The following is a 17,134-nucleotide window of genomic DNA, read 5'->3' as shown; positions in this document are numbered from 1 at the left end:
TTGATTATTGCATACGAACATATCTGTATAACCACACCTGTACATCTGTAGAGCCACCACACTTTAAATATTGCAATTCGTAAATCATGCTTTTGGCAACATAAGTAATTGCGACAAGCATAAAAGCTCAATATATTAATAAACACATCAATGATTATTGTCTCTGATCTCTGTTAAGATGCATAGTGTCTGACTTTGTGAGGTTTTCTTCGGCTACGCACATGAGTGAGATCATGTTTTCTTGACAGACCTCAATGAGCTAAAAAAAAAACTGGAGTTCTTCAGGACTACTTAAGATTGGCGCAGCGTCAACAGACAAGGAAAGAGCAGAGTGATTCAGGCAATAACCTCGAATTAAGGACATCTTAGGGCGTCATACCCCAGATATTTTTAGCTTACAGATTTTTTAAGTGCTCGGGTGAAAATAAGGCCCGTTTCCTGGTTTTGTCAAAAATAGAATCAGAAAAAAAAGGAAACAAGGGGATGTCATCACTCAGACGTCCATCTTGTTTCTAATGCTACATAGGTGGCAAAATATAATCGTAGAAAAATTTTAAGGAGATTAACTGCGCGAGTAAGTTTGCAGGTATGCAATAGCGCTTTGTGTAAAGAAAATCTGCTTGTTGTTACGGGTAAGGAAACTCTATACGTCAGGTGCCGGCTTCAAAAAGCATTCTTATAAGATTTCAAACTTGTTACAAATTTAGCGGTGTCACGAAAACTGGATAATATTTTCCAGCATAATTTATAAAGTCAAGGGTATAGGGGACCCATAGTGATGTTTTGATAACACTCTCCATACCCATAGATTATTGTTCTGTGTAATAAAACGCAGGACATTTTTTATACTCTACAAATGCGCATCGCCTTTGTTGCTGCATCCCGTACCTGTAAACAAGCCCCCTGCATAGAAGAGCGTTTATGGCTGCTTGATGAGCTTTCAAGTAACCTGTTACTGAAAAATCCCGGCGATGCTGACCCTTATACTACGGTTACCAGTACTTGTTGATGGTATAAATTCAAAACTATTTTCGTTATGCTTTTGCTGTGGCATCATAGTGACGACGGCGCCGACTTGTTTCTTTTTTTCCTTTGTAGGAGCAACAAAGAATATTTCCCATTAATGCCATGCATCTCAAACAGTGCTTGAAAAGCGCGTAGGCGGAAATCGAAAGACCTTTTTGCGATAGAAAAGGCGGCATAGGAAAGAAGAAAACACACAGAAAGGGAGGAGGCAGGGAGGTTTTAAAAAATGTACGGTTGGCTACCCTACACTGTGAAATTAAAGATGGAGACAATGAAGAGAAATAGAACATTAAAAGGAGAAAGAAATAAACAGTAAGTTGACTGCACAAAATTACTATACAATGCTTTGCGTCGAAGCAGGCTGGAGTTCAAAATATTAAAAGGTTTGGTGTGATGGTATAGAGGCGGTTTCATAGTCGCACTGATTGATTCACTGGATTCGCCACTCGTTGTTCATGCTACTACGGCATGCATATCTTCAGAATTCAACTTATTCATAGACCAGATAACTGTTAGTGTGCCACACCACTATTCTATCTGCTTGAAGACATAGTAACAGTGGTAGTGCTCGACGTAGGTTTACGTGCCAAACCGTGAGATGATTATAATCCACGCTGGTGGAACGCTCCGTAAATGTAAACCGTCTGTGGTTCTTTAATGTGCACCTAAATACAAGCACATGAGCTTCTAGCATCCTTTCACATTCTCAATTTGATTTAAAATGCAACCGCCACGGATCCAATCGAACCCACAACCTTCGGGTAAGCTGTTCAGCCCCATATCCTCTGAACCACCGCGGCGGCCTTCTGAGTGATGTAGCTTGCTTATGATATGAACACAGCATGCCTATCTCCTGAGTCTAACTCGAACTGAAGTGCGGCTAATCTTTTTTTGAGGTGTCCGTCAAGAAAGAACAGGGACTTTTGGTTTCATGTAAATAATATGCTATACATACACAGCTTAAATAAGATGCATTCTTGGTAAAATGGCTGCCTCGCTACCATTCACAGTTGCAGTTTTTCAAGAGAAGACGAGCACAGAGCTCTAACAACACATCCCAAGCCTTCGATCTGCCGCTGACTGATTGGTGGGGGGAAAATGTTAGGACGACAATGTACTTCGATCACAAGCGCGCTCCCGTCCCACAAAATCTACGGAGCTTTATGAAAAATGTCAGATCAAGATCAATGAAGGAAGTTATTATGAGCGCTTGTTTCTCTGTTTGAAATAAAATTAACGAAAACTAGCAGATAATGACGCCTAGAAAAGCATATTGAAGCATTTGGAAAGAGAGTCTCGTGCCTAATCCGAAAGTACCAAGTTCGGTCGCTGTCGACGGTAAGTTTTATTTTCGTCCACTTTACTTTTTTTCATATCTATACCACAATTACTACAATACACTTAAAACTGTACAATTGAAGTACCCTACATTATGATTCACCTTATATTCACTCGTTGTCGTTAACATTTTGTCATACTTAAAGATGGCATTAGGATCAGCCAAAATTTTAAAATTTTCTCTTCATACTCCGAGACGTCGCACAGGTGTTCTGTTTATGTCTCCCTAAAACTTGTTCTAAGCTCCATGTGCGGGGCGTATTATGTACATATCGTCAACAGTTAACTGAGAGGAACACTCTGCACAACTTGACAATCACGTAAACCAGTTGCATTCTCAAAGAATAAAAGTCCACTGGTCGAAGCGTTGGCTTCAGCAGCATCCTGTCTTCACGAGTTTTCCATCGCTTCGAGCTTCCGCAATCCCCTGAACTTCTGCATTTTTCGGCGAGACGGGACACAGACCTGTGTGTCTGGTTTATCAAATTTTCGGTTATTCTTGTTCATCGTGCACGTCTGGTAATGCGTGTTTCTTGTTTATCAGATTGTAAGGTAGTGCAGGGTTTTCTTCTTTACTAAGACATGCCGACTTGCATAGAAACAGGTTCTTCGAAATGTAAGCAGTTTGTAGGGTAAAAATTGAAGCAGTGTGCTTACCATCACTCACAGCTGGCTGTGACAATGTAGTCGAGTCTTGTCTGTAATGGTAGACCGAACCGTTCCGCGCACAAGTCAGCTCTGGCACCTGCAATGGCGGGAACCATATCAGCTATAATGCATAAAAATACCCTAGCCGAGTATATTGTTACGTTTCTTCACTTTCGCACTAATGATATCCGCATATAGGACACGTGCGGACGTGTGCTCAGATTTAGGTGCACGTTGAAGAACCCCAGGTGGTCGAAATTTCCGGAGTCTTCCACTACGGCGCCTCATATTCATATGGTGGTTTTGTGACGTTGAACCCCACATATCAATCATCAATCACGTGAGAACTTCATACGAAGTAACATATATTATTTCTCGCCTGTGTACTCCAGTATCATTAGTGTTGCTAAAACACGTGTGCTCTCGGTGGTAGAAGAGACTCTTATAGATGAAAATTCCGATGATTATACTTACAAAGTAGCACATTTACGTCCGGTCTTTTTTTTTTGTCTGTCTTTCTTGTTTCGACTTCCGTTTATCTTCTATCACGAAATATTTCCATCACCCCAAGGCTTTTCTTTCTCTCTTCGGTTAAGCAGTACAAACTACTTCGTCAAGCTTTTTCCACACTAACCAAAATTTACCCGAATTTTTCTACTCTGTGGTGTTGACATCGCTTTCTTTGTTACCACTGGACCACTAGACCATTGGACAACAGAATGTGTAGTGAGTGTAGCTTTATAGGATTGTCAGTGTTCGTTTTCTAACTAGAGGATGGTTTGTTTATTTTTTATAATTTGTCTCCTCTTTTCTACACCACTGGCCAATTTCCTGCATGGGCCTTACTGTTGCTACGGGTATAATTTTTTTTCTTTTGCTCAAATTTTTTATTTTGGTCTTCTCCAAGATTTCGAACTCGATTTGGCATGTAAGACAAGCAACACACGGAGGGCATCGCGCAATTTTTTCCCAAGTTTCCTGAATCTATAGGACCAGGGGTTACTAATTTCCTTGGGAATTCAGCAACCTACGAAATTAGGAAAGACTTGGGCAATTTTATTTTCTATCTCGTCTTTTCATCACCATCAAAGCCATTTTCTATTCCCAGTACTAATAAAGAAAGTGAGGAAATTTCTCGCAATTACTTTTTCTTGCTTTCCAAGCAGAAAAAGGTGGTCTAGTCAGAAAAGAGCTATAGCAGAAAGCACACGAAGTCCGAGAAGCTGCCTCAAGCGAGTCAGCTCATTCGCTTGCTCGTCTGCAATCACTTGTACTGGCACTCCTGTTTTTGCTTTCTTTCTTTGGTGTCTATTTTGTGAGCACCAATGAGTCCTTACAAAGCTGGCGTGGTCAAGCGTGCTTAGCTTGCAGACGAGGTTGGTTTCCACTGTGCGTGCGTCGCATTCCGTAAGGGGGCCTTTACTTCTCCGGGGACTTGGTTGCTTCCGCCTTGCCGACAAGGAGGCGCTAACGAGGAGACAAAGCCACTAATGCATGCACTTGCAGCAACCTTTTCCTCTGACGCTGCTGCAGTTCACATGATTTGACAGTTTCCTGAGAACATCCTTCTAATAACGATAAAAATCTGCTTTTTTATCTATCTATGTTGGTGAAGGCAAAATAGAGAGGTCAAATTGAATGATATCTGTAGAGGTTAACCTGGGAGAAATTCAGCACGCGTCAACAGGGCCAGTAGTGTTTAGACAGCTGTAAACGAGCTGATGTGCACCCAGTGCATTTCTGTCTGTTTCTTCTTCCTACTCTTCGCACTAATTCTGACACATCTTTGTATTGCCCTCCTCGCGAAGTGCCAGCAACCCTTAAAAAGAATCAAAAACAAAATAAAAGTGATCCAAGCTTATGCAATAACGCTGAAATAAATGTTCGCTTGCGACGGCTGCCTTTTCGATAAAGCCATTTCACTATTATATTAGAACCGATGCAGCATCAAATTGTCGTTCACTCACGCTTGATATAACACATTCAATGCGCAACACGACCGGCTATTAACATGAACGCAACGCATTCACTATATAGATCCGTCACTTCAACTTCCATCCGCACTGTTCCGATCCGAAACGACCGAACTCAGCCGCCTGTGGCTTGGAGCGTCGTTCACGAACAGCTTTCTTTACCGAATCGGAATGGCAGACGGTGATTCCTCTCATGGCTGTTTTAGTGAGCAAACCATTTCACAGGTCCTTTTTGGATGTCCTTCTTACAGCTCCCGGAGACAACAGCTTTCGGCAATAGTAGAACGGCTTGATGACCGGCTGCTTTACGAGCAGCCAGTTTTGGAGTGCTGTAATGTTTGAGCTTCCAACTAAAAAGCGACGAAGGCACTGCTGGAGATTCTGAGGTCGACCGGACTATAGCTAAATGGCTATGACACTGCCATGCTTGAGTGTGCGGGAATTTTTTTCCTTCATTTTGATTAATTCTTCTTTTTCTTTTCATTACCATTTCTATCCCCTCTCACCGGTTCCTAACAGCAGCATAGCAAACCGGAATTTTTTTCTGGTTAGCTTTCCTGCCTTTAACTTCCCCTCTTTCTCAGAAAATATTATTCATTCGGTACAGTTTTGTATAGTTTGTAGTGTTTTAGTGGCGTTACATTGGTAAGGCTCTATTTGCTGATGCATACTTCTAATGCATACCTATGCAGTGTTCAGTCTGATGAACAAACAACTCTTTAACGCTCGAAAATCCGAGCCCCTCTGACCCATTATTTTTCTCGCTCTCTGTTATGTGCACCTCCTTATTAGGTGTATCTAATGTTATTTAACCCATTGGACGATCATACAGGGTCGCCTTTACAGGCTATTACAATTCAGCATTGCACGTTATTCTTACGCCTCGACTAAACGGTACATCAATCATTTCCAACGGCGCAGAAAATCAATAAGAAGAAAATTCTTGCGAAGAGCCAAACTTCCTTCGAATACGAAGCTGCACTAACGTATTACAGGAGACAGCAACGCCCAATAAAAAATACATTGTTTAGTTGCTGGTTACCTATCTCGGATGAGTTCCCGAGTGAAAATAGGTGGCGCCGCGGAGGGTCAGTTCACGTAATGCTTCGGAAAGTGTGCCATACTCCTCGTAACCCACTTGGTTTCATTGGAATTTGATGACACAACGATGACTGCAGCCAGCTTCGTACTGGATTTATGGTTCGGCTGTCGCTATAGTCAGTGGCGTAACTAGGGGGGGGCAAGGGGGTACAAGTGCCCCGGGCGCCACTAGGGAGGGGGCGCCAAGCCGAGTCCTCGGGTTGGCGGGTTGGCGCCCCCTGGAAAGGTTGTCAATGTTTTTTTCCGTAAAACCGCCTGGAAGGGGGGAGGGGCGAGGTTGTAATGTACGACTGGAAGTGGGGATGGTGGTGAAGGAAAGGGTTGCCGCAATGGCTTTTGCATCGGGAAAAGGATCCTCTATTTTCATTTTGCTGCGCTACCTCCGTGCCTTCCCATGACCCTCGGCTAAGCTTTGTTTTGTGCTCCGCAGCACTGGGTTAGATGAGTTTCAGCGAACCCCACCAGCCTCCCAAACCACTTACTGAAAGCTTCCCTGAAACCAACCACGTACGTAAACAAAATAAAATAAAAAAGTTCGAATGCACCTTTTTTGAGTAAGAACAGAAAACTCCAACGAAATAGCCGATCGTCCAACGACTAATCGTCCACGCAGCGGCGGAAGGAAGGGCGAATATAATCCGTGACCTCGGCACCAAAGGCTAAACAAAGGCGTTTATTCGCAGAGTTCTCTGGAGGAAAGACGGAGAAAGCGTGACACGACGGCGACGTTTGTTGATTCCCTGCATCGCGGGCGCCAGCAAAGCAATAGAAGGGCGGGGGTCAACGTTTCCCACATGCCATCCACCGCCATGGGCAGGTTCATCCTTTGGCCCAAAGAACACGCACCTGCGAAAAAAGCGCAGAGCGTAGTGTACCCGACAGCATGTGCCGACTGCCCCGCTTCGTACGTTGGAGAAACCAAGAACTTCCCTGAAAGAATGCGGCCGCACAAGGATGACCTCCATCAATGGAACAGCGAACGGAGCGAAACGGCAGAACACTCCGACCAGTTTAACCCCCATACCAGACCCGAGGGCGCGGTGTCTAGCTGGTTGCTTTGTTTTGTACTCACCCTGCATTCCTTGGGATGCACAAATAGCGCGAAAGCTTAGGTACGAGAAACTTGGGCCTGGGAAGCGCCCGTGCCGTCAAGATTTTTGCAGTGTGGACTGGAAGAGAACAATGACGGGTAAGGGACTTCCGGAAGTTTGAATAAAAAAAGAAAAATACTATACAAAAACGCGGGCGTAGCTCATCGAAATCAGAACTGGTGGCCCTTGGCCTCCGAAATGGCCCGCCGCGCGCCAGTAGGCAATCGCGGAAGCCTACATTAGCGCTTTTAATGGGGGGGGGGCTGTAGTAATAATTATTATTAATAATAATATTATTATTATTAATAATAATAATATTATTATTAATAGGAGCTGTAGTAATAATTATTATTAATAATAATATTATTATTATTAATAATAATAATAATAATAATAATAATATTATTATTATTAATAATAATAATAATAATAACAAACATTATCACGGGCATAATGAGGGGCGCGGAAATATATTTGCCCTGGGCGCCGTCCTATCTAGTTACGCCACTGGCTATAGTGGACCATTTGTCGTCCAGCGCTTGCTTGTGGGCTTATCGATGCTGGCATTTTATTGCCCCGTAATCTGTAGCAGCGGTGCCAAGCCGTTCTAATGCAGGCGTAACGTAGCTTGTCGCTATACAGATCCACAATACACTGGCCCGTTTTCGTGCGTTGACAAAGAAGCGGCTATGGAGGTTTACGACTTTCTCCGCTTGGCTCTCATTATCCCCTTAGGAATTTCATTTGGCGCGCTTATACGAGCACTTCCTCACCGAATCACTTTCCTTGTCTCTCTTCCTTTCTTCCACGCTGTATTGCAAGCTTTTCATGTTAGAGGTACCAGTACAAGCCTCAGGCTCCTCAGTCCTAACAGGTAGATTAGAAAATTCTATGCTATGGATCAACTAATTACTCAGCTGTGTCACCTGAACTGCTAGAAACAGTCAGCATGCTTTCAACCCTTTCGAGTGGTAAAGCTGGCGTGTCTTGCACTGGCATTGTAAATACAAATGCATTCACGCAACATGAGAGTCATCCTTTATCTGGTGCACTAATACAAAGGACGCCAACGCGACTACAGGATAGTGTATCATCATTTCAAGCAGTAGTACCAGAATTTAAATGATGGAAACCATCAAAACTACATTGGACGCTGCCGCTTCTCAACGTTATCGGTGAAATAGATGGCATACGGAAGAAAGCAGACATGGCGCCTCTAGTAGGGGCACAGATGGTGCTGCGAAATGTAGGGCGAGCCGTTCCTGTATAGGTTGCAGTGGAAAATTTGTAAATAATAGGTCATTGCATGTTCCTGGGATCGTGGTTGGTTTCATATGGTCATACGATATACATCTGAGTGCATATCTAGAAGCCACATGTTGAATAAGCCAATTATTGGTTGTTTCTGCGATATCAACGTTGAAATCACCAACGAGTCTCTTCATCATTTTCATATAATGCATAATGAAAAAACGAAGATATATACAGATGGATCATGCACCGAAGAAGCGTCAGCCTGTGCGGTCTTTATAACCGAAATTCAAAACTAGAAAATGTACAAATTAGCGCAGAAATCTTCATCGACAACAGCAGAATTGGTGGCTATCTTTGAAGCAGTTAAAGGGACACTAAAGTCAAAAAACAATTTACGTCAGAGTGAAAGCTCAATGAATCACAACATCTAAAACGACAATATTATCAACACAAGCGCCGCAGTAGGACATCTTCAAAATGATCCCGATGACCTCAGAAGGACCGCCTACAATTATTCACGAGAAATCGATCTAACTGCACTAAATATAGGACATTCCGTACATCAAGAGACGCAATAAAATGCTGCTTTTCGCTTCTGTTTGATTCATGAAAAAAATAACCGCCAGACGTTATTACTATGGGGAATGGCGCGAGTGGTTCAAAAATTCAATTTTCGCGTGGTTACACGGGGCAGGTGGTGTCATCTAGCGGGGCGCAGTTGAAACAAAAGCGACTGCAACCTCGAAGCCAAGAAATCGCTCAATGGCCGCTGATGCTGCTGTTGCTCCCGCTGCTTTTGGTCTGCTGCTACTAGCGCAGTAAAGCCAAGCAATGTTGTGCATGGCAACAGTGACGTGAAACGGTCCGGTCAGTCCGTTTCTTGAGGCGGGTAATTTGAAGGGCGCTAACCCAATGCGGTGCACTAAAACGTGATTTTATTTCAAAATAGACCCTTCCTTGGCGTGAAAGTAACACTACGAGGTTTCTGAACCACCATTTCAACAATCAACGTAGACTTATTAGTTGGCTTTAGTGTCCCTTCAAGCTCATCTGCGAGAATTCTGAGCCACGAAACTGGGTGACATGTACGGATAGCAAACCTGCCCTTCATTCAATTAAAAATGTGAGTTTACAAAAACGGTGAAACAGCCCAATGCATCGCAGAAACTGTGGCGTATGCCTGAACGCAGGGTCACAACATTGTACTCCAATGGATACCCAGTCACATTGGAATAAAGGGAAATGGAGAGGCTGACAGTCGCCCCAAAAAAAAAAAAAACATTGCACGAAGGACGGGATTGTGCAATCCCTGTGTCTGGGTTGATATTCGACATTATATTACGCAAGGAGCCAACCATTGTTCGATGGAGAAGTGGTTTGGTAGCCCTAAATGAAAGGAATCAGTATTTTATGAAATTGATCAACGCAGGAAGTTTTTCATAGCGACAGATCTCCCACGACACTTAAAGACAATAATCCACATACTTCGATTGCAAGTAGCATACACAAACAGCTTCCTGCACAAAATGCATCGATATAACTCCCCGGAATGCCATTGTGGTCATGCAGAAGAAAATGTTCGTCATTTTAATTTGGAGTGCGTTAAATACGCGAATGAAAGAGAAAAATTGAGGAACAAATTAGCGTTTGGACAGACAGCCCCTCACAATAAAGAAACTACTTGGACCATGGCCTGAGATGCATCTTCAGATAAAGGCGAACATCTTTCTGACAGACTTATTAGTGGAGACCGGACTGGATACGTGCCTGTGATAGACAGCCAGTAATTGATATATATGAAATGTTTTTGTGCATATACTGACAGTAGAAAAAGAAGGTGTGCGTGTGAACAGTTTATGACAGTGTGAACTGCTGCAAGCACACTGTGCATCGACATGATATTTCAACTGGTTTCAGTGTGCTAATATGTTTTCTTTTCTGTTTCAAATTGTTCATTTTTGGGTATCATTTGGTATTATTGTTTTTTTTCCTGCAGAACTTATTGATATGGAGTAGCCGAGGCAACATGGGCCTCAACCTCTCCGAAGCAAAACAGTTAGAACAGAACAAATGCAGTGGAAAAGGCAGAAAAAACGCGAAACATTTGTATGAAATTTAACCATGTATCGTGTACGGATATTCTTATTCCAATCACTGCATATAAAGTGTCAGTGCATTACAGATACACGTTTTACACGAATGAGCATGAATAGGGCAGCAATACAATTTCATCGGTGTTGAGGTATTTCTTCAACTGCGAATATACATATGAATACGCAAGTCCATATTTTTTATGTATGACAGCATCACACACTTTGCATCAGTCAAAACGAAAGTATAGTTACGAGATAATTATACGCCGATGTGGCCCAAAGATGCAGTTCACGAAAAGAAAGACTTTGCCGAATAATTTCGAATGTGAATACACATTAAAACTCAACAATAGCATCACGCTAACTTAAAAAGATATATTGTGACATAGAAAAGCTTCATGGAAGACATGCTTTCATATGCAAATGAGCAGAATTGAATGGCGAATATGTCGGGTAAAGTTCCGTGAGGAATGTGCCAGAGGCAAAGCTTTCTCTGTTTCGCTAATTTTGCTTCCGTGAAATGCACATTGAATGTCGCCTATCCATGGGAACCATTTCAACACGAAGTTCCGGATACTAAGAAAAACAGCAAATTTTTGACACCTCTCGACTCACCTGCGCCATCATTTGCATGTGCTGCACTGGCGTACTTATGCAAGCAGGCTTGTATAGACTGCATTTTTTAAATTTATAATATTTAAAGAAAGAACAAGAACATGACATTTACACGCAAATCCGAGCAAGAGATACATCGAAGACAGCCAAACGGAGTATATGAATGTTACATCCATCTAAAGAAACACTAGGGTTTTGCAGGCGAAATTTTCCGACTTATTATTAATGATGTATAGTTCCCAAAAAAATACTAAAAGCTCACATGGTCTCCCGTGCATTTGTATAAAATTGTTCGCAAGCGAAAGCCATCTTTTTTGTTCTCAATTGGTGTGTTTATCTTCTCTTTACCCCCTTTTCCCCTCTGAAGACTTTCTGACCCTTGCGAGACCTTGCACTGCCTCTGAGATCAGAGGCACTGCGCGCTATCTGCGTGCCACCAGCTTTTGCATTGCCTCTGTAATCAGAGGCCCGTATTTGTACAAGCGACGATGTCATGTTACATCACGTCACGATGACGCTAAAGTGACGTTATGGTGACGTTTTATGTTGACGTCATCAAGCGATGATCATTTTGCATCACTCGTGTTAATGCGGCAGACACAGGTCGCTGACGCCGACAGCCAATCTTCGCGTTCGATGAGGCACCCGAGACTTTCGCTGTTGAAAGGTGAGCACTAGTAATCATTCCGGTCATGGAGGAAGGAGAGCTGAAGAGAGGCGCTCGCAATCGGAGCTGCAGAGTGAAAAGTGTGACGAAAGTCACTTTACTTTGCGGGGTCGTTCTGGGAATCTTTGGTCTTGCCGTCGTCTCGCGTCGTCTGCATCATCGCTCACATGAACACGTTGTTGCAAGCCGGGTGGAGTTCTGTATGTTTATGTTTATGCAGCTGCACATCAAAGATGATGCAATGTGTTGAAAGCTTACAAAAGCATACGCTTTCACGGTTGCGAGTTTAGTTCATATTACTTGCGGTCAAAAGCACTCGTATTCCAAGCTTCGAATGGTTCGGAGGCGCTTCATATGGCTAAATTGTTAGATATTAAAAAACATTTCACTCTTTGTATACTTGTCTCGTACCCCAAACTTGCCGTCTCTGTCGAAGAAAACGGCCTGTCGGTGGTGATTATCAGGGCGAATGGCACCGTTGTTCTCTTGCATTCATCAGATCAAACACGAAGTGGCAAAGCTGTACGTTTATTGCAGATGGCCACTAGAAGCCGTAATGAGGCTGTGAATGGATTGATTGATATGATTGATATGTGGGATTAAGAGTCCCAAAACCACCATTTGATTATGAGAGATGACGTAGTGGAGGGCTCCGGAAATTTCGACCGCATGGATTTCTTTAACGTGCACCCAAATCTGAGCTTAACGGCCTACAGCACTTTCGCATTCATCGAAAATGCAGCCGCCGCAGCCGGGATTCCATCCCGTGACGTGCGGGTCAGCTGCCGAGTAGCTTAGCCACAAGACCACCGCGCGGGGGGGAGGCTGCGAATGGCACACAGGTGCTTTAAAAGAGAATATTGCTGCACATTAGCACTTCATCAGCACATAAGTTTCGCTTTTCCAGCTCGTCTATTAGATTGCGGCCGCAGTGCGGCTCGGCTGGTTCGGAACCAGCTGGCGCGGCTCACCTCCCTCTCACCGGTACCAGTTGCGCATGCGCGAGCCACAAAAGTGTGACCAACCTTGCGAGGAGGAGTCCTCGCAAGGTTGGTTTCACAAAATGTGATGTAACGGGCTCTCCTCCATATATTCCTTCATCCACGATTCCAGTCAATGGTAGCTTGTGGTAATCTCTTTCAGCGGCCACTATACGTCCTCCTCGCGCTCCTGAGAAACCCAAGATTGCTGAGTTGCAGTGTCATTTTGACATCTTTCTCTGTGTCAGATGCATCAACTGCTATCTTGTTCTCAGCCTGGAGCCAATTTTTAGCATGTTCAGAAAAAACAACGTTACATTTAACAGAAAAAAGAGCTATATTTCTGTGTGTGACCTGTTCGCAACGATAACTGAATTGCACAATAATGTGAAGCTAATTTCCGGAGATATTGGTGGAACAGTCACAAAATATTCGAATACTGGGCACCTGAAAAGATGAAAACAATAATTTCGAGTGCATTCGATGAGATCACGTCACTGTAGGGGAAAATAGGAAATCATAGTTGGCTTGAACGAAATCTGAACGACATACGCACGATTCAACGGGCGTCCTTCACACGCTATAACGTGTATAGAAGCACATCTATGAACATAGCCGTTAACCTCTTTACTTGCAAATAAAATGGTTGGGGACCATCAGGCGTGCAGGCTTATATTAAAACGGTGACTTCTGATCTGCTTGCCCTCAGAGCTTAAGTAAGTGCAGGGACAGAAAATACAACACGAAAGTCCCTTTTTTTGGGGGGAGGGGGGGGGGTGCATGCTGGCGTTGTTATTCTTATCGATTGTACTGCGCGGGTGAAATGCATGAGCGCTTATTTCTTGGGGAGGGGGGCTTTTTTGGGCTTGCGGAAGTAGACATAAGTAAACAAAGAAAATTGTTTTATGTCTCTCCACTATACTTAAATTTAGACCTAATAAATTGCATCGCGTTCTTTCCAGCACAACTTTCTTGAACTGGTCAAAAGAAGCCAAGCGAATGATATACGCTGCAAATACAACGACAGAATATGGACGAAAAAAAAGATGTGACAAAAATCGACTGCCCGTGTACCTCACAGAGTCGGTGATGCATCGCTCTCTTTCAATCAGGTATGCGTTGCTTTCAGTCCTTTTTAATTTTATCTAGCTTTTGTTATTTAGCTGACCTTATTTACTACATTATTGTAGCAAATTCGCTGTCCACCAGAAAGTAGCATCCTAGTTGACTGTTGGGAACCGTTGTTCTGATTATCCGCCTTTCGAAATCGGCAAACACATCACATTACGCGCTCGAAAGTGATTTTAGTTGCGATGCATTCAAGCGGAAGAAACTTACATGAGTGCAATTTTTTGACCAGTATTCAACTATGATGTTTCAGTATTCAACCCAATGTAAGATAACCAACAATAATGACGGCACTGGTTAGTTTTAAGCTTAGTTTTTTTTTATGTCAGTCTTATAAATACTGTCCTTGTATGGCATTCCTCGACACCTCCATTAGCCTCCATTAACCTCCGTAACCTCCATTAGCCTCCTAAGCATAGTGAACGGCGAGAGTCTGTTGAAAAGGCAGTGGTTGCTGCACTTTGCTGAGTTTCTTTATACAAGCATGAAGTAGATTTAAAGACTACATGTGCGAAGACCCGTGCGATGAATTATGACAAAAGACAGTCCCGAAACGTTCTTAGAATAACATTCGATTTGACTCCGTGCATTTCTTGCCGATTAAGAGGCACATCACGATGTGGCAGACCCTGTTTTTTCCACTGTGACTTCTCGCGCCAACACAAATGAGGGAGAGAAAGATATACCTGAAATGTAAGAAGGTTAACTAGACTAAGTTCATTTGCTACCCTACACAGGGCGAGAGGGGAATAACACAAATGAGCTGTCTTCCATTTAAGGGCTGCAGCATGCAGTTCTACCAGCACTTAGAAAACAAAAGCATCTGACTTAATTGACCAACTTTTTTGTTTCTGGAAAGCTGTCATTGGTACTACGCCTAAAAAAATTAAAAACGTAGAACTTTTGCCGAGATTTAACTAATGTTGGTTAAAACGAATTGATGTAGGGCGTACAAACTTTGTGAATGATGAGTTAAATTAAAACAGATGTCAAAGTGCTCACGCAAGGTGTTCAGTATTAAGCCTGCAATTGAGATGAAAAACAAGTACTTATGACAACTCCAAAAGGCATTGAGAAAGAGATAAATGGAGAGCAAAGGCGGGAAGGTTAACCAAGCTTCCAAAATCAGTGTTGGCTGTGATGGCAATCTAGCTAGTGCTAACAGTGACAACACGGACATTGCAAAAAGCGGTTCCACAAAAAAAAAAAGCGTATTGCATTACGCGGTGTGGGTTAAAATTCAATAAACTGTAGTCTGCGCGCTCATTACCTACTACAAAATTATTTCCTGCCTTCAGCAAACCTCGTCGGTGATGAACCTGGACGGCCACGTCAGAAATATAGCTAAGTTAAAAGTAAAATAGAAAATCCTGCGCAATGAAGAGAACGTGGGACAAATTTTTTGTTGATTTTTAATTTTTCTTCTTAAATTAGCTGGCTCAATTTTTTTACGAATAACGACATTGGCCGTGCATCGTTCGTCATGACAAAGTGATTAACCACCGACCAGAAGTTTCCGTTTTTTTTTGTATTATTATACGACCTTTTCAAGAAGACTCATGGAAATTAGGATTCTTGCTTTCTCTAATATTCTTGATGGCGGCGCTTCTCGTTGCACTTTTGATTTTAAAAAGACATTTCCTCTGTAGTGCTCTGATGAGTCAATATTACAGTCACAGAAAAGAATTATTGCGGAAGTTTTGAGTAAGTCAAGAAATATCTCCCTTAAAAAAAAAAAAGCAAGGTTATCCTCGTTCTGACACAAAATTATAGGCAGTGCATATTCTGCCATGTCACGTAGAAAATTAGGCCGCTAGTAGGTAAATAATTTATTCGAACATTTTTTTAAGTACAGATCACTAAAACATTGTTGGAAGAAGTGTGCAGCTTTTACTATTGCGGCACAAAGCTGAAAACATCAATGGAGCCAATGTTCGACCTAGCTAAGCCGAACTACTAGTTTTAAGCTTTTCCTAGAGATGCTAAGTGTTTGTTAGTAATAGTGAGTACGGCTGGAGTTGGCTAAACATGGCACATGATTACCTGTTATATGATGTGATTTTGGTCAAGTGAGTAGCCGTTCCGTGGTTGCTGCCGGAAACGTGTCACGTAACTTACAGTTATGCGATGTTGCTTAATATTAGTGACGTGACTAAACGTTGCGCAATGTTACGTTATTTTAGTCACGTGAGTGTTGCTACGCGTTTATTTAGCCTCGTGGCTTGTCGGCACATGATCTGACGAGATTTTCAGTCTCGTGGCTATATATTACGTGGTGCCACGTGTTTTTTAGTCGCTTGACAAGTAGATATTCCGCGATATTTATCATCGTAACATACTAGCCTATCATAGTTTTTGTATTCCACGTCGGACAAATGAGCGGACATGGTGATCGAAGCAGATATCGAAGAAAGAGAAGCGAGCGCGTATTGGTTGATGATGATGACTATTCGTGCTCGCAGTACCTGCCACACAAGAAGCGCAAGGAGCTCCGCTCTTGTCGTGCTGGCATAAAGCTTCGTATCACAATGATGGCTTCATATCACTCTTTTTAATTCACATTATTTCACTAACAGTTGTTTCTCATTCGGTCTTAGAAAAGCACTATTGTCTTGCATTAAAATATTGACGTTTACGCCTTTTAACGGGCCGCACAATTTCTCTATGCTTAGCTCTTTGTCTGCCAAATCGATGTCGGCCTTTTATGTCTTGTTGAGGAGGTCATACGTCACCAATCAGATGTATAGAACAAAGCGCATTGCTCTGTTAGCTTCTTCAAAACTGCTGTGTCGACGACCATCGACGTAAGCGAATGAACACTTTTGCCTAACTCACAGACGACGCTGATGCATCGCGTAGTGCAACAAACGTTGCTAATGCATCATCGTAACTTCATTGCAATGCCTATGGCTGTGCTACATTGTTAATTGTCAAACACAAAGAACAGGTCATCATAGAAACGTATTAAAACATCTCGAAAAGCATGACTTCTTAGTGGGATGGGTTGCAATTAATCGTTGTACGTTCAGCAAGGGCGCCAGCATTAGAGCACGTGACAGCGCTAGATCGGCAGCAATGCTTCGGCCGTGCATTTATTTCAGTGACGATCAGGTAGAGTAAACCATGTAACTCGTTTCCATATTTTTTTTCTTTTGTTAACACCTTCTTTTTAAGCTAAGGCTCACTGTCATGAGCAGGCTTAGTTTCATGAGCAGGCTTG

General features: G+C 42.7%; 1 long non-coding RNA gene across 2 annotated transcripts in view; it reads right to left on the bottom strand.

Moving 5' to 3' along the window:
• Positions 1-17,134, bottom strand: part of LOC142813884 (uncharacterized) — a 236,565-nt gene that overhangs the window by 94,904 nt on the left and 124,527 nt on the right. For both annotated transcript variants that reach the window (XR_012894715.1, XR_012894714.1), the window contains exon 2: positions 3,022-3,109. This is a non-coding gene — a long non-coding RNA (uncharacterized LOC142813884). The remainder of the gene's footprint in view (positions 1-3,021; positions 3,110-17,134) is intronic.

Source organism: Rhipicephalus microplus, chromosome 4 (genome assembly GCF_043290135.1).
Source record: "Rhipicephalus microplus isolate Deutch F79 chromosome 4, USDA_Rmic, whole genome shotgun sequence".
Taxonomy (NCBI): Eukaryota; Metazoa; Arthropoda; class Arachnida; order Ixodida; family Ixodidae; genus Rhipicephalus; species Rhipicephalus microplus.
This window is presented reverse-complemented; position numbering and strand designations above follow the sequence as displayed.